The sequence below is a fragment of the Sarcophilus harrisii genome, chromosome 1, assembly GCF_902635505.1.
Source record: "Sarcophilus harrisii chromosome 1, mSarHar1.11, whole genome shotgun sequence".
NCBI classification, from domain to species: Eukaryota; Metazoa; Chordata; class Mammalia; order Dasyuromorphia; family Dasyuridae; genus Sarcophilus; species Sarcophilus harrisii.
Window position 1 is genome coordinate 494,162,248 of NC_045426.1, and position 18,637 is coordinate 494,180,884.

The 18,637-nt window shown below is 34.6% G+C and overlaps 1 protein-coding gene across 2 annotated transcripts in view; it reads left to right on the forward strand.

Moving 5' to 3' along the window:
- The window catches only part of ROCK1 (Rho associated coiled-coil containing protein kinase 1), a 127,909-nt gene that overhangs the window by 23,637 nt on the left and 85,635 nt on the right, over positions 1–18,637 (forward strand). The window lies entirely within an intron of this gene.

An 18,637-nucleotide genomic window follows, 5' to 3' on the forward strand; every position in this document is an offset into this window, starting at 1 on the left:
AACTGTGTCATACACCAAATTAATTGAGGAAAGAAGAGGAGTGACCTAAAAAGTGTGTAGCAGCACCTATCAGAATTTTGATTAGATGGTAGATATAAATTAACATGAACCTTAGAAGAGAAGAGGTTACTGAATGGTTGGTGATAGAGAACCTGGAAGTGGCATCAGAGAGCAAGAAGTATTTCAACTCCCCTGACTTGAATACTAAACTAAACTGAGGGGAATGAGTAAAATTATAACTGATTGGGTTATGTCATCAAAGGGGAAACCAGGTTTCTATAAAAGCTAGTAGGTGGGAGAGTAGGAGAATAGATTTAAAACAAAGGAATGATTTGTCTGTGAAACAGGCATTCCTCAGAGTTCAGTGAAAGGCTTGGTATTTGTTTGAAACTTTGGGATGGCAAGGTTAAGGGGATTGCAATGAAGGTGGGGGAATGATATGCAGGTGATGATTTCCAGGGGTTCAGAATCATCTGAATGAAGGGTCTAATCAGATGTGAGAATGTTCACGATTGCTTCTCAAGAGTATCTTTCCACTTCCTCAAAGAGCAAGTGTACTCTAAAAAGGGAGACAAATGGTCAGATAATCAGATGAGAGGTCCTGGTTAACTATTTATCTCTGAAAGAGTGAAGATTAAGCAGGAAAGAGGCTCAGTAGGAGGTGAAAATTGAACCTGCATGATGGAGAAAAAGGTCCCATTCCCCACCAATTTTCCTTTTCTTTTCCCCTCACTAGAAAGACTTTGTGGGAGATGGGAGGCCTGAGGTCAAAGGGAGACTGTTTCTTTTTGGACCAGATGTTTTTCACATCATGGTTGGGAGATTGAGTTAGGCAGTAGGAGCTGTAAGTTGCCTTGTACTGACACAGATGGAAGTTACTGTTTTGGGGCTAGAGGATATTACTTAAATTGGCCTCTGCAGCCCCTTTTCTCACCTGAGGTTAGAAATCAGGTGGCAGCAGGAAGTGGTAGACTACCTCTGCAGGGGGAAGTCTCTGTGGAACAGATAGAAGGCTTTCAGCCAGGTCCCTTGCTGCTTTCCTTTATGGGACATAGTATGCCCAGCAGGAAATGGAAGGCTTAAGGCTGTAGTAAGAGGAAGGTTTGCCTAAGTCAAGCAGCAGCAAGGATGACTGACTCAAAATGTCACAGATAATACTGATGAGAAGCCATTGATTTCTTAAGCCTGACTGAAAAGTGCCAGTAGTGTTAGAAAGAATGACTCTAGATTGAAAAGAAAGATTATCATCAATTAGCATTATCATTAGCATCAATTAGTAGGATAGAATGGAGGGGGTGAGAGGGTTAGTGAAATATTGGCCATTGTGGTAAGTAGCAGCAGGGAAAGATGAAATTGGATATAGGTTATATAGAAATGAGATAGAATGAGTAATTTAATGAATATTTTTTCCAATTATATGTAAAAGCACTTTTTTTTTTTAACATTTCATTTTTGAAAATTTTGAGTTCCAAATTTTCTTACTCTGTTCTTCCCCTCCCCATTCTATGAGAAAGCAAGCAATTTGATATTAGGTTATACATTTGTAGTCTTAGAAAACATTTCTGTGTTAGTCATATTGCGAAAGAAAACGGAGACCAAAACCTAAGTTAAAAAAATAAAGTAAAACAGTATATTTCAATCTGCATTTAGACTCCATCAGTTCTTTTTTTGGATGTGGATTGCATTTTTCATTATTAAGTTCTTATGAAATCTTCAATCTTTGCGTTGCTGAGAATAGCTAAGTTATTCAGTTATTCATCATGCAGAATTGCTCTTACTGTATACAGTGTTCTCCTGGTTGTGCTCACTTTGCTTTGCATCAGTTCATCTGAATCTTTCCAGGTTGTTTTCTCAGCTCATACCAATATCAGATCCAAAGTGTTTCTAAAAATAGCAGAAAATAGAAATGGTGAGGTTAAGGGAGGTAAACTTCCAAAGCTGTTCCACTTTCTCCTCCTGCGCTACTGTTTTTGAAATATTTTTTGTAGCATTACTGTCTATTAGGCCCTAATCCCAAATCCTCTGATAAAATGCTTTTAGATACTTTTCCTTTGAAAAGGATAAATTTTAAATAATAGCATAGGCATAACTTAATGTCTTAAAACTTTTATAACCTTGGATGTATTCTTATAGTGTTGCCGATGATCCTTAGGAAAATCCTTAGGAAACCATTAGGGTTATGCATGTTTAAGAGATGGAAGAGTCTGTGAGAGAGGCTATGTGTTATTTTACATCAAGTTAGATCTTTAAATGTACTTTTTAGTAAAACCATTAAATACTCCTAAGTGTTAATCATAGTACTTAGTAATTGCTTATTCCTGACATATATGTATATATATGTACATATATACATATAAAGAAATAAATATTTAGATGAGATTTGGTGGGAGGAGAGATTCTCTAGCTCTTCTAGCACCCATTAGGAAGCCAATGAGGTATGGGAGTTAGGAGAAAAGCCTGTCTTTGGGGAGGATTTTTAAATACTTAGGGGAATTTTTGAATTGTGACTGAGAAGTTCATATGAGGGAAAACCTAAGCAGTAAAAGATAAAAACAGCTACATTTTCAGTACTGGCATAAAAAGAATGTAATGATGCAAGCAGTAGAGTTGAAATGAATGTAGAACTCTCATGAAGGTAGTAACAAAAATGCCATGTATTTTTTTTTTAGTGATGAAGTCCCCCCCCCATAAGAGAATAATGTTACATAGTACAAGAAATAAAATTATTTCATTTAGTAACTGTATTATTATTATTATTTTTTATTTAATAGCCTTTATTTACAGGATATATGCATGGATAACTTTACAGCATTAACAATTGCCAAACCTCTTGTTCCAATTTTTCACCTCTTACCCCCCCCCCACCCCCTCCCCTAGATGGCAGGATGACCAGTAGATGTTAAATATATTAAAATATAAATTAGATACACAATAAGTATACATGACCAAAACGTTATTTTGCTGTAGTAACTGTATTATTACATTTGATTTAGTGCCTGTTATTTGGGGAACTTAAATTTCTTTTAAAAAGATAAACCAACAAACTTTTTAGACACTGTCCATATAATACAGTTACTGAAGTGTTATTTGGACTTGAAGAAAATCATTTAGGAATTTAAATCGTAAGAACTATAAAATCTTCTAGATACAAGGCTTTCTTTATGAGTTAGTAGAAGTAGTTGTGCCATGTTATTTCTTGGTAACAAGAGTGCTCCACTGGAAATACTGGATACAAGATTCCTTCATAGATGGGTTGCACTTTTTTATTTCCTTTTACTCCCAACTTAGCACCTTTATGTATACTAAGCACATTAAAGTTGATAACCAGTTATTAGTTTATCAGTTATGTAAAATGGAGTGGGAAGTTGAAGATTTTGTGGGTAATATGATGATTAATACTTTTATGAATCCATGTTCTCTAGGAAAGGAATTATTTCTGTAGATAAGGGTGAAGATAGGAGAAAATTTGGGGGAGTATTCACATGTGCATATGCTTACATGCTTGTAGTTGTGAGGAAAGGAGAAAGACCTCTAGGTTTAAGGTTCTATTATCATAAGTATTCTTTGGAGTAGGGTAGAAATGTAGTAATAATAATGTAAATTTAGTAAATGTAAATAATAATAATGTAAATTTAGTAATTCATGCCTTATAGGGTTATAAAAGTCAAAAGTAATTATGTTCATTATTGTATAGCCATTTAAAAATTCTTATTACAAGAATGATAGTACCATTTTGATGCTATTAACTATTTTTACTACCATGGTGCTCTCTTCCAGTTAACTATGAAAATAAAGAAAAATTTTACAGAGATTTAGCATATATTTTTCAGTGGATCCCTTGTTAAATTGCTATCATAATAATTTGGTAATAATATTTTATTGGATCTATGATTGAACAGATTTGTAGACCATCTATTATTCCATGTCTTGATCCATCCAATCTTGTCTAATCTCTTTTAGTATTTGTTGGTATCTTCTCATATCACATCAACTATGTCCACACAGTTTGTTGAGAGCTTTTTCTTTAGTGTTCTTGCCATGTGCATACAATATCATACTCCAAATGTCCATCTTTTATCGCTTTTTCTAGATTCATTACTGGACCCGTCTCTTCTGATTATATACCTTTTTTATATCAAACTATTTATCTTTGCAATTCCTCATTGGTTATATGGCACAGCTTCTTTATGTTCACCAGACATTTCTTTGTTGTCTTTTGGCTACGTATTACTATACTATAACTTTAATTCTTGGGTAATTTTGTTTTCTCTGCTTTCTAACAGTATAGTATTAGGTAAAAAAAAAAAAAAAAAAAAAAGGTATTAAGTCATGAGATTTTGTTTTCCAAGTGGAATCTGGCCACTTTCTTTACCTGTTGACTTCTGGGTCCAGTTTACATTTCATCTCCAATGCCCATTTAAGTTACTATGTACTGATGAAGCAGTGCTGTAGATTTGTCATATTTTTGTGTATCAGAACCTGAACAGTTGTGATTTTCCATTCACTTATCTTTTTTTCTGTGGAGGTTATCATGATGAATTTTGAAATACTAAAAAATGTCATTTAGGAAGCTCTACAGTGCTTCAGACTTGAAACAATCAGCATATATGTCATCCACAAAGGAATATTTGAAGATTTGAAGATCTCACTATGTATATAGAATACCTTTTAAATTTGAACTCCATTGGGTATCCTTATGATGGTGGCAAAAACATTTGGCAAGCGTTGTTATTCCCTATTTTTTGCTTTGCTTAATATTAATAATCAGGAAAATAAAGTTACTTATTTCTGTGTGTTGACTTAAGAGACTTATGTTTGTTTGATATGCATTAGATTAGATACCTTGTTAGAATAAAGCCTTTTTTTTTAAAGAAAAAATTATTCATCAAATAATAAGAACAGTCAAATCTTTTATTTTTTATTGTATAATATTTGCAAGAGCTGACCTATTCTTTATGTTTTCATTGAGGATGCTCTTATATGACTGTAGATTATTTTCATATAGACCTTCCTCTAAGACTTCTTCTAACTCTGCATTTGAGGAAACTTTCCTCCCAAAAAAGCAAAGCATTTCTGGGTACTCTTCTTCATTCTTTAGTATTGGGTCTTCCTTCTTAGTCCTTGCTTTTTACTGCTAATTATAAACTTTCCTCTTTGTGCCTTATAAGGTTACTTATAAGGTCCTTATAAAGTCACTTATCACCCTATCAGATATTGGTAATAATTATCTACCTTATCAGATCACTTATCCTATCCAGATAATGGTAATATTTATTTACTAGCCCTTAGCTTATTGTCCTTCCTTCATGATAAGAGCCATTTTTTCTAGCCTGTTCCTGTCCTTATACTTGGAAATTTCTATTATACATATTGACATCCCTTTAAACACTCTGGTCTCCCACTTCTTCCTCAACTCTCACGACTTGTACCTTTATTCCACCTTAGCCTCTTGACAAGGATGATTATAAATCCCAGATCTTAGCCTTATTGACAAGTGTTCCACCTCTCCTATTCAAAACTGAAATTACTTTATTTGACCATAACCTCCTGCCATTCATAGATCTGAGAATCATTTGTGTAGCCATAATAGCTAAACTCATAGATGCTATTGAGTTCACCAAGTTAGTATAGAGAGAAAAAAAGAAGAGGTCCCACTTAAGACAGAGTCTTTGTGGGAACATTCAAGGGCATAACTAATATAGTCTTCTTTGCATATAAAATTGGAGTTTACTAATATATGGCTGAAATGTTTTTTTAGTTTGTTTTTGTACTAGACTTATGGTATTAGGCCAGGAAACTAATAGTGAGAAGAAACTTTCTTTATCATAGCAAATAGGTAACTAATAGAATAATAGGAAACTAATTCTTTGGTTTATAAACTATTGTGTGGGCACTGAGAATTTTAAGTGACTTTACTAGGTTCATAATAACAGATGACTGTTCTCTACCATTTTGATAGGGCTGACAATCACTAAAGAGAAAAAGGGGTACTTAAAAAGGGGGCAAAGTAGAGAGAAAAAGTACCCACTTTTTAGGTATCAAAGCAATATGTAGCATCATCCCTGTTTATATTCATCTAAGTATGGACAAAAAGAACCTGTGTAGGGAAATTTATTTTTGTCATGTGATGTGAAGATCGCATATTTTAAAATCGGCAGGAGTCAGGAATTCAGGTTAGGGGAAAATCGTCAGTCTTTATTCTCAGTGAAGAAAGATCAGAGGTGGAAGAGAATCGGCGATAGCAATGTGTGCAGCTGAGTCAAGAAGCTAGCTAGATCACCAGCCACACGACCAGCAGCCAGGAGAAAGAGAACCCAGGCCCAATCTCCCCCAGCTTCTCTTCCTGTTCCTCTCTCTGCCTCCACCCACCAAAATCGTCATTTCCTGTACAACACATCAGGACTTGCACAGAGAGTGGGCAGGGATCATTCTTTATCCAATCATGTATATTAATAGAGTATAGTCCAATTACTATTTAGCCTCATGTACTTGGGACCTCAGTGCATCAACTCAAACCTCAGCCCATTACAATGTGACTTTGGAAATTGTAATTATGTTTCAACTAATTTTTATGGATTGTAGTTTTATTTTTAAAAAATATCATAATACAAGCTTTATTTCCAGATAATTCAATTTTTAAAAGTATTTAACTGCATTTTTTTTTTCTGTTGAGTTAACTAGAAAATTAAATTTATAAGTGTGCCCCTATTCATTTAGCAATCTAGATAATCAAAGTTTAATTGTGGAAAGAGAGGCTTATGAAGGCCTCTATGGTTTTGCTTTTTATTGAGTCATTATGGAAAAAATGTTTTATATTTATATTTCTATGATATTCCCTTTCAAGTCGTATTCCTTGGTCTACTTGCCATTTTAAGAGTGCTAGACTTTGCCTTGATGGATGTGTATGAATCTTTTTTTTTCCCCCCTTTGCCCTTGAGAGAGGTGCTGCAGCTGGAAAGAAGTGAGCTATTATTTTAATTCTTGGCAGCATAAATGAAAACTTTCAAATTTAAAAGAAAAAGCAATCAGGGAAAACAAGTTGCAAAGTCTATTAAATTAAAGGGAAAATGTCTGGAATGTAGCTCAGTTGAGATTCAAATGACATTTGGGTTAATATAGAACTGAGTGGATTTTGACCATCCTATACTGAGTGTGAAATCCTTGTCCTCTAGACAGTGGACTGGATGCAAACTCACTAAAAGTATTTGCCACTGTAATGAAGGAGATTCTGGGCAGAATCCAAGTTGAGAAGTGATTTTCTTTGGTTAGTAAGGCCCTCCTGTCAGACAGATGCTTCAGTGTGAAGATTTTATGTAGATTTCATCAAGCCCTGACATTGCTGAATCCTCTTGTAAGAGGCTCCACTCAAAGGCATTTGATATGTCCATTTATAAATGACTGATGAAGTGGATGAATAATGACTCTTCTCTGGATTTCAACAAATATTTGAATATCTATAGAACTTGTTGAATTGTACTTAGACCTGGACTTGGGAGTTGAAAAGGAGAAAGAAAGCAGTCTAGATTCTTTGGAAGGAATAATCCTAAACTTTTAGCAAAATAAAGAAGCGTCATCTTTTCAATGTTCAACATTTTATCAGTGTTGTTATATAGCAGTTAAGACCTGGCCCACCACTGCCTCTGAGGAACTAAAATCAGTATTACATGGGTTCTGGGGGAAGAGATCAAGTATTTATTAAGTATCTACTGTTAAGTCTTGTGCTAAATGCTTTATAAATATTGTCTGATTTGATCCTCCCTGCAACCTTGTGAGAAAAGCATTTTTATTATTCCCATTTTACAGTTAAAGAAACCGAGGCAAGATAAATGACTTGTCCAGGGTTGCATATGAAACTGAATTTGACCTTGGGTCTTTCTGCCTCCGCCTAGAGTGTGAGTGTGAATAAACACAATGATAAAAAACTTTGAAGACAGTAATGAAAGGAATCAAAGAATCATCAAAGAATTTATATGATAGCAAGCAAAGATGTCACATGACAAGATTGAGAACGAAAGCCATAAATTCCCCAGTAATGACCCCACGAGGTCAGGAGCAATTGAGGGAAACTGTCCGCATATTATGTGGATTCCTTGTGACAAATTTTTGGCAAAACATGATCAGTAATAGCACAGGATGGACATTTAGGGATGAGTTAGATCAGTATCACTGGGGAGAATTCCCAAATCTATGAGTTAATATAGATTCGTTGGAATATTACCTTTTTAATTCTTTAAGGATTGACATGTGTTCATATCTGAATTTTGTTATTTTGATTTGATGTACCACTGAATGAATTCATAAACATGCAAGTGGTTTGGGAATCGGGGAAAATGAATCTTTTACAAAAGTTTCATTTCTTATTAGTGCCCTTAGGAAGGAAACTGAAACTCATGGGAACTATATAATAACCAAGACAGCTTTTCGAGAGAAATTGTAGGAGGAATTAGTAAATTCCATTTTGGGGGCAGGATAGAAATGATGATCAAACAGACAGGAGGAGAACCAATAAAATACTGTCACAAAAACTACTAGAGGGAACTTTATCTAGGGGAAAGAAGATGATTAGCAGTATTAGATGCTTGCAGAGACGTCTAGAAGGATGGAGATTAAGAAAAGGCCATTGGATTTGCCACTTAAGAGATCACTGATACATTTAGAGAGACAATTTTAGTTGAGTAGGGATGAAAACCAGATTGCATAGGGTTTGCAAAGATGTGTGTGAGAGAAGAGGAAATAGAAACAATAAATGTAGACCATCTGTCTGTCCCTCTTTACTCCCAAGAGTTTGGCTGTGAAAGGGGAGGAATGATTTCTTACAGGAAGAATAGGGTCAAATGAGAATTATTTTGTGCACAGTTAAGTCTTAAGCATGTTTGTAAGTAGTAAAGAAAGAACTAGCAAATGGGGAAAAAATTGAAGTCATTTAAACAAATTATAACTTGGTTCCAGCCTACCTTTCTAGGCTCGTATATTAATTCCATTTAGGTTCTCTTTGATGCCGGCAAACTGTTCTTTTTACAGTTCCCCATAAGTGCTACTCCGTCTTGTACCTTTGTTTTGCAAAGGCTGTCTTCTATACCTGGAATTCTCTTTCCTTTCAACTCAATGTCCTAAAATCTCTAGCTTTCCTTCTCATATTACCTTCTATATGAATCCTTTTTGTCTTTCTCTCCTCTCCAAGTGATCCTGTATCATTGTATTTATTTTGTATTTACTTAGATGTACTTGCATGTGTGTTTCATCTCCTCCAATAGAATTTAAGTTTCTTGAGGGGGGCACAGACTCTTTCTTTTTTGTTTTTATATCCTGGTACCTAACACCATACTTTGTTTATAGTAAGTGTTTAATAAATGCTTGTTGATTGATCACACAATTGGTTAAGAGCAACTGTTACTGGTAGATTTACCAAGCCAAAGTTTCTGCTGTTAAGTTTGTGAGTGGTAGGTAATATGTGAATTGAACCACCCAAGAATCCTTGTGAAAACATTCTTCCATTTGTAAACATTCTGTTCTAAGTAATTTTAAAATTGCTTATTTACAATTTAGAAATAAGTTTTCTATTGTGACAAGGTTATAAATAATTATTAGAATCCCAGGCTAACTCAGAAAAATTTAATAATGCTGCAGCCATCAAAAACCATCTCCTTTTGAAAAAAAAACTCACAAAAATAGAGAGATAGGTCATTGTTACATTACATGTTAGACAAGGACAATCAGAAACAATGGAACTCAATAACTTGGTGTTTGAGAAACTGGAAGATAAGTTATCTAAGAAAGAACTCTCTAGTTGATTAAAAAAAAACTGCTGGGAAATTAAAAAAACAAACAGTTGTTGGCAGAAATTAAGCATAGCCTAACACCTTAACACAACAACATTCCACAATACATTCTAAATAGATATGTGATATAATGTTAAATATCATATTATAAAAAATTGGAAGAGAAGCAGATCAAATAACCCACAAGAAGATATGTACTTTTTTTTTTTCCTGAGGCAATTGAGGTTAAGTGACTTGCCTCAGGGTCACCCAGCTAGAAAGTGTCTGAGGTGTGACTCAGGTCCTTCTGACTTCAGGACTGGTGCCCTAAGAGGATAAAATATATAACTCTTATTATAGGAAACTGAAAAACTACACAAAATTAACACATCTGAAAGGGAAGTGTTTGAATTGGAAAAAAATCTTTGTATCATATTTCTTTAAAGGATTAAGTTTTCAATATATAAACAATAAAAACAATTAACATGTGTGACTAAAAGCCACTTCCCAGACAATTCCCCCAAAAAGAATTGTATATGAAAGTGATTCAGGATCTCAAACCCTCCCAACCTCTAGGAAGGGCACACCCTTCTGTCCATAAGGGTAACACTCAGATAAGTAATCTCATTCAATTGGCAATCTCGGTCTCAGGTATAGCCAAGGCCTCTATTGAGCTGGAGATTAGTCCCTCATTCATCAGGAAATCGGCCCTAGTTTGCAGCCAAAAGCAGCCTCAGTATATCTAGCCTTATATGTCCAGACATCTTTGCAGAAGTCCTAAAAGGATTTTGCCTACTGATGAAAATATTTTCTTCTCAGTGTAACTCCATCTTTGCAAAACTATCTTGTTGGGATTCTTTGCCCATTAAGGAAGCTGTCTTCTTAGGGCAAACAAATCCCCTTTTGCCACAAATTTAGGGTTTTCGAATTCTTTCTTAAAGAATCTGCAACATCCACCAGAAGGGATCTCTTACCTTTCTCACACCTTATCAAAAGAATGCTTCAAATCACAAATGATAAGAAAAATGCAAATCAAAACAACTCCAAAGTTTCACTCTATACCCTATAAGTTGGCAAAACTGACCCCAAAAATGGATTTCTTGTTGCAAAGATTTGGGGAAGACAGATACACTGGTGCATTGTTGATGGAATTGTGACAGTACAAATATTTTGGAAAGCCATTTGAAATTATGCAAATCAAGTGATTAAAATACCTATATCTTTTGATCTGTGATCCATTACTGTGCTTGTGCCTAAGGGTACCATTGATAAGAAGTTCTCATTTACATCAGACAGTCAACATATATTGTGTCCATTCTTTTCAGTTGTGTCTCACTCTTTGTGACCCCATTTGGGGTTTTCTTGGCAAAGTATATTAGAGTGCTGAGGAGTTTAAGTGATTTGACCAAGGTCTCACAGCTAATAAGTGTATGAAACTAGATTTGACCTTCCTGACTCAAGTTCAGACGCTTTATCCCTTGTGATAAGCTATATGAGTACAAAAAGAGGCAAAAAGACATTCCCTGCACCCAAGGATGTATAATCAAATGGGGAAGACAACATGCAAGCAAATTACATGGAAAGCAAGCTGTGTATACATACACATGTGTGTGTATATATGTATATATATATATATATATATCAGTTTTTTTTTTTGTGTGATAGCAAAGAATTAGAAACAAAGTAGATGGCCCATCATTTGAGGAATAACTAAAAAATATTGTGGTGCAGTAATTAATGGAATATGCTGTAAGATATAGTTAATACAATGAATATAAAGAAGCATGGAAAATTCTATATGAAGTAATGCAGAATCAAGAAAACAATTATACAGAGACACACCACTAATCAAAAATGAATATTGAGGACCATGCCTAAGTGGGAAGGAGCAGGTTGATTCTCTGAAAGTCCCCGCTCTGAAAACATACTTGAAGGAATTGCAAATCAGCCCAACGTGGGGCATAAGAAACACAAGAAACAAAGAAGCAGCAGTGCTCCATAGCTGTTCCGTGAGTAGGATCTGTGAGTGGAGTTCTCCTTGGAAAGTTCCTTTGGTAACTAACTTGTGGAGAAGAGACCCGGTAAGACTGTTATTCAGGGTAATTAAAATGGGCCCACACAATCAAAGGGCTGAGCCAGGAGACTGAGGAGGAGGGACTTATGAAAAATGCCTACTCTAACTACAATCCCACTTCTCCGTTTGACAGAAAGTTTGCCTCCATGATGGATTATTGTGATGTTAGAGCAAATTACATCTCACGAGATTCAACACCTGCTATAGTGTTTTACCTTGCAACCATCCAGAAAAGACTTGAATAGTTCTGTTGGCGTTTCTCCATATGTGGATTTAGACAGTCGCTTTACAATACTTTTCAAACTGACCATGCTGTTGGGGAGAAAATAATCATGTTCCCATAAAACAAAAATAGGGGAATTGTTAAGGACTATGCCTAAGTGTGAAGGGGCAGGTCGATTCTCCAAAAGCCCCCATAGCTGTGAATCATAGCATACTTGAAGGAGTTGCAAAGCCTTTTTTTGATGCAGATGTTGCTTAAATTGTGAATGAAAAAAGAGGCAAGAAGGAAGAGGAGTGAGGTCAGAGAATGCATGGCCTCTCAGTTTTCCTTGTATGTTTATCATCCTCTCACATGAAGGGATCTATTCTGCTGGACAGAATTAGATCCCCAGCAGCCACTAGCAAGTGGCTCCCTAATACTCAGTAGCCATTAGCAGGTTGTGTCTCTAACAAGTAAATGTAAAGAGCAAGTATGGCTTCAAAGAAGAAATGTGAGAGGATATCCTCACCTCTTTCTTTTGCATAAGTGGGAGGTCTACTGATGTTGTACACCTTAGTTTTAGACTTTTTCCAATATATTGCTCAGTTAAACAGTACCCCTTCATCCCATTTGAAAAATTTGCTATTATATGGGGTAATTTTCTGGGAGATCAAGGAATATTGATGTAAATTATCATGAAATAAGCCTGAGACCCTATGATTTTTGAATCTTGCATAGAGAAATAATGCCAAGGAGTGAGAATGGAGATTTTTTCCCCCTCAGATGAGAACTATGATGGTATCATTTCTAGTAAGGAGACACCAACATGAGCACTTAATATTCTTCCAATTGTTTGGATCTATTTGTGTGGAAAGTGCTTTATAATTGTGTTTATATAGTTCCTGACTTGGTCTTGACAGATAGCCTCCCAAATACTTTATATTACCTATAGTAATTTAAAATGGAATTTCTTTTTCTATCTCTTGCTGCTGGAATTTGTTGGTAACATAGAAATGTTGATGATTTATATAAATTTATTTTGTATCCTCCAACTTTGCTAAAATTGTTCATTGTTTCTAGTAGTTTTCCAGTTGATTCTGTATATCATCATATCATTTGTGAAGAATGTTGATTTTGTTTCTTCTCTAATTTCTTCAATTTCTTTTTCTTTTATTGCTAAAACTAATATTTCTAATATAATAGTGAATAGTGATGGTGATAATGGGCAACCTTGTTTCACCCTTGATCTTATTGAGATTGCTTCTGGTTTATCCCCATTATAAATGATTATTGATGGTTTTAGATAGATGCTACTTATCATTTTAAGAACAACTCCCATATATTCCTATGCTTTCTAGTATTTTTAATAGGACTGAGTGTTGGATTTTGTTGATGTTTTTTGCATCTATTGATATAGTCATATGATTTCTGTTGGCTTAGTTATTGATGTAGTCAATTATGCGAATAGTTTTCCTAAGATTGGACCAGCCCTGCATTCCTGGTATAAATCCTATTTGGTCATAGTTTATCCTGGTGATAAGTTACTGTAATCTCTGTTCATTTTTTATTAAGATTTTGGCATCAGTATTCATTAGGAAAATTGATCTATAATTTTCTTTCTTTATTTTGACTCTATCTGAGTTAGGTACTAGTATCATATCTATGTCTTAAAAGGAATTTTATAGGATCTTTTCTTCCCCTATTTTTCCAAATAGTTTGTAGTGATGTTATTAATTGTTTTTTAAATGTTTGGTAAAATTTACTTGTAAATCTATCTGGTCCTGAAGATTTTTTTCTTAGGGAGTTCATTAATAACTTGTTCAATTTGTTTTTCTAAAGTTTAAATTTATTTAAATTTTAAAATTTAAATATTGGGACTATTTAAATAACTGATTTCCTCTTCTGTTAATCTGGGCAAATTTTTAAAAAGTATTCATCCATTTCATTTAGATTATCAGATTTATTGGCATATTCAACATTCATTTTTGTAAAATTTTGTGTTCCAAATTTTTCTCCTTCCTTCCCAAATCTTTCCTCTCCTCAAGACACCAATCTGATATCGGTTAAATATGTGCTATCCTTTTAAACATTTCCATATTTGTCATGTTCTGCAAGAAAAATCACCAAAAGGCCACCCCCCCCAAAAAAAAAAAAAAAAAACCCACACATAAGAAAGAAAAAAACAAACAAAAAGGTGAAAATGCTATGCTTCGATCCACATTTAGTCTCCAGAGTTCTCTTTCTGAATGGGATTGATATTTTCCATCCCAAGTCTATTACAATTTCCTTGAATCACCTCATTGTTAAAAAGAGCCAAATTCATCACAGTTGATCATCATATAATCTTCTTGTTATTGTGTACAGTATTCTCCTGGTTCTGCTTACTTCACTTAGTTTCAGTTCATGTAGGGCTTTACAGACTTCTGAAATCGGCCTGCTCATCATTTCTTATAGAACAATAATGTTCCATTATATTCATATGCCATAATTTATTCAGCTATTCCCCAACTGATGGGCATATACTCAATTTCTAGTCCCTTTCCATTACAAAAAAGGGTTACTACAAATATGTTTTGCACATATGGGTCCTTTTCCCTTTTTAAATTATCTATTTGGCATACAGACCCTGTAGTGAGTGTGCTGACTCAAAGGTATACACGGTTTTATAATCCTTTGGAAACAGTTCCAAATTGCTCTTCAGAATGGTTGGACCATTTCACAATACCACCAAGAATGTGTTAGTATACCAGTTTTCCCATATCCCCTCCAACATTTATCATTATCTTTTTTTGTCATCTTAGCTAATCTGAGAGTTGTGAAATGATACCTCAGTTGTCTTAATTTGCCTTTCTCTAATCAATAGTGATTTGGAGCATTTTTTATTTTTGCTGTATGACATATTAGATAAAGACATATGTTTTTCATAATTCAGAGCTGCTAGCATTACTTGTATGTTTTATTCTGCTTCTTTTTTTGCATTTGACTGTCATATGAGCACATATGACAAAGGTTCTGACATACTTTCTACATTAATGTTCTTCCACTTGGAGTTCAAGTTATAACTTATTTTTCTTTTGAAAAAACATTTATCTTAATACTTAGTGTAAATTGATTTTTTCTAGATTACAATAACTGGAATTCAAATTTATTATTACTTTAATAGCAATGATTCAGTTTGCTATTATCCATTGGCATATTGTATTACTTTAATGGCTGTTCCTTGCTCTGGAGGATTGTAGTTGAAGACCTGTTATAATAACATTAGACTTGGATTCTGTGTTAAAAGACTTTGGTTCCACATGTGCAAAAATGTTTGTGACAACTCTTTTTGTAGTAGCAAGAAACTGGAAACTAAAGTTGTTGATGCCCATCAGTGGGAATAACATTCATACTATGGCATTATTATTGTTCTATAAGAATTGATGAATAGGCTGATTTCAGGAGACACTTATCCAAACTGACACTAAATGAAATGAGCAGAACCAGGAGATCCATTGTACACAGCAACAGCAGTATTATATGATGATCAATTTTGATGGACATGACTCTTTCCAACAGTGAGATGATTCAGGCCAGTTCCAATGATCTGTGATGAAGAGAGCCATCAACACCCAGAAAGAGGACTGGGGGAACTGAGTGTGGATCACACATTTTCACTTCTTTTATTGTTGTTTGTTTGAATTTTCTTTTTTTCTTTTTGATTTGATTTTTCTTGTGTAGCAAGGCAGTTGAATAAATATGTATGCTTATATTGGATTTACATATATATTTACCATATTTAACATATATTTGATTACTTGCTATCTAAGGGAAGGGGGGGGGATTGGAACACAAGGTTTTGCAAGAGTCAATGGTGAAAAATTATCTGTGTATAAATGTTTTGAAAATAAAAAGCTTCAATACAAATTTAAAAAAGACTTGAGTTCAAGATCTGATTGCTTCTTTACATTTTTCTTCTGTTTGACCAGGAGGAGGTCATTTAACCTCTGAGCCTTAATTTCCTCATAGTAATTCACTTTATTTTTTCCTGAGGCAATTGGGGCTAAGTTACTTGCCCAGGGTGACATAGCTAGGAAGTGTTAAGTGTGGAAGACCAGAGTTGAACTCAGGTCCTCCTGACTCAGGGCTGGTGCTCTTATCCACTGTGCCTCTTCACTGCCCCACATTTTTTTTTTTTTTCAATAGTTTATAAAAACACTATATAATTCACAAAGGCTGTACCTATCCCCATTTTACAGATATGTGCATTGAGCCTTTGTCATTTAAATCAAGTTTGAAAATATTTAGTGTGTTACGTTCCTTGACTTCAAATTTAACATTCTTTCTATTATCGTATGCTGCATTTCCATTTGTAAAATTAGGGTTGTAATGCTAATATTCTCTACAGTATTGTTGTGAGATAAATACTTGACTTCCTTTAGATAGGAAAAAAAAGATGGAGGAAATGATTATACAGTGTTATTGTATAAAAATTTCACAGAGTTATTTGAGGTTTTTTTCTTTAAAATATATTGGTGTTTTGCCACACAAAAATTTAAAACTTAACTGTTTAAAGAGAATCCATCCATAAAAAGAAATTTTGAGCAGCAAATGAAATGAGAGATTGAGCTCCTCTGTTTTACTAGCTGAGAGAGCTAATAGCATAGATGGGTCATTATCACTTGACTTTTCTTCTCTTCTTCCCCCAGTGTTCTCCATTCCTCTATCCATTGTCCCACCATATCAGCCAACCATCCCCCTGTATAGTTTGCAAAGTCTGAAAACCATGGCACCCAGACAGAGTGACTTAGGAGAAACTGAGACAGCACAATTAAGTGTCTAAGATCACAAAGAGATAGGTCCAGAGGCCAGATCTGAACTCATTTTTTTCTAACTTCCAAATCTAGAACTGTATCTAATTGCCAATTGCTTACTGGCTTCTTTATCTTCAGGGTTCTTCATCTACAAATGCACAGCATAGAAGAGCAAAGTGCCACCTCTTTGGAGATGGAGGCTTTAGGGGAATCTCCTATCACTCAACCCAGGAAATCACTAGTTTCAGTGATAAAGAGGGTGACAGAGGGAGAAGTAAAGTGACAGAAATGAAGTGATAAAAAGAGAGACCCCCCTGTTTGTCATTATGGTGGAATATTATTGTTTATGTGAAATGATGAGCAGGATGCTCTCAGAAAAACCTTTACAGAACTCTATGAACTCAAGACATATAATAACAATGTTGTGGGAAAATCACTTGGAAATGACTTTGCTATTCTCAGCCATGCAATGATCCAAGACTACTCTGAAGGACTTATGATGAAAAATGACATCCATATCCAGAGAAAGAACTAATTATGTCTGAATACACATTGAAGCATACTTTTTTTTTAAACTTTATTTTTCTTGAGGGCTTTTTTTGGGGAGAGGGAAGCTATATTTTCTTTCATAACATGACTTTTATGAAAATGTTTTGCATAATTTCACAAAAATGCCTTCTCAATGAGGAGGGAGTAGAGAAGAGGAGGGAAGGAGAAGGGATCCAAATCCTGCCAATGACATATAGTGGCTGTGTGGCCATGAACAAATCATTTACCCTCATCTTCAAATTTTTTATTGTAAGGTTGCTATGAAGAAAGTGTTATGTTCATATCACCTGACTTTTCTTCTCTTCCCCCAATGTTCTCCATTCCTTTATCCATTTGTCCCACCATATCAGCCAATCATCACCCTGTATAATTTGCAAAGCCTGAAAACCATGGTACCCAGGCAGAGTGACTTAGGAGGAACCAAGACAGCACAATTAAGTGATGTGTCTAGGACCACAAAGATATGGCTAGATACTTTAAAGCACTTTATTAAATTGGAATAGGAAGTAGAGTGAAAATTCTTACTAGCTGTGGGATGTGGGGCAGCCCCTCCCTGTCTCAGGTTTCTTATATGTAAAATGGGAATAAAACACCTACTTTATAAGATTAATTGTGCAGATCTATCTATTATTATTGCTGATTCACTTTTAATTTTTATGTCAGGTGTTATCTTTTGATTTACAAAGTCCTATGTAATTCCATATATCTATTGGATAAATGCTTGTTGAATTAAATGGGGTTTGTTGAATCAAATTACAATATACCCATTTTATTTTCATTTTTTATTAAAGCTCTTTATTTATAAAACATATGCATGGATAATTTTTCAACATTGACCCTTGCAAATTTAATTTACTACAATTAAATTAAATAATTTAAATAAAAGCAAATTAAATACTACACTACTATGTGTAGTAGATATTCATAATGATATTAACAATAGTTGGCATTCATATATGCAACTTTAAAGTGTTTGCAAATAAGTTTAAACTTATCTGCTTTTATAAAGCTGATGGTGGTACTATTTGGTCTATTTGCTTTGTCTTGATTCATATCTATCTTCTATACAGTTGCCAAAATAATTTCCTAAAGCAAAGGTCTGAATATGTTTTGCCCGGCATTGTCCCTGCTTTATGAACTCCAGTAGCCTCCTGTTGTCTCTACATTCAAACATTAAACCTCTCTGCCTGGAATTTAAAGCCTTTTACAATCTGACCCTTTTAAAAACTTTTCTGCATGTCTCATTGCTGTCCTTTCTTGG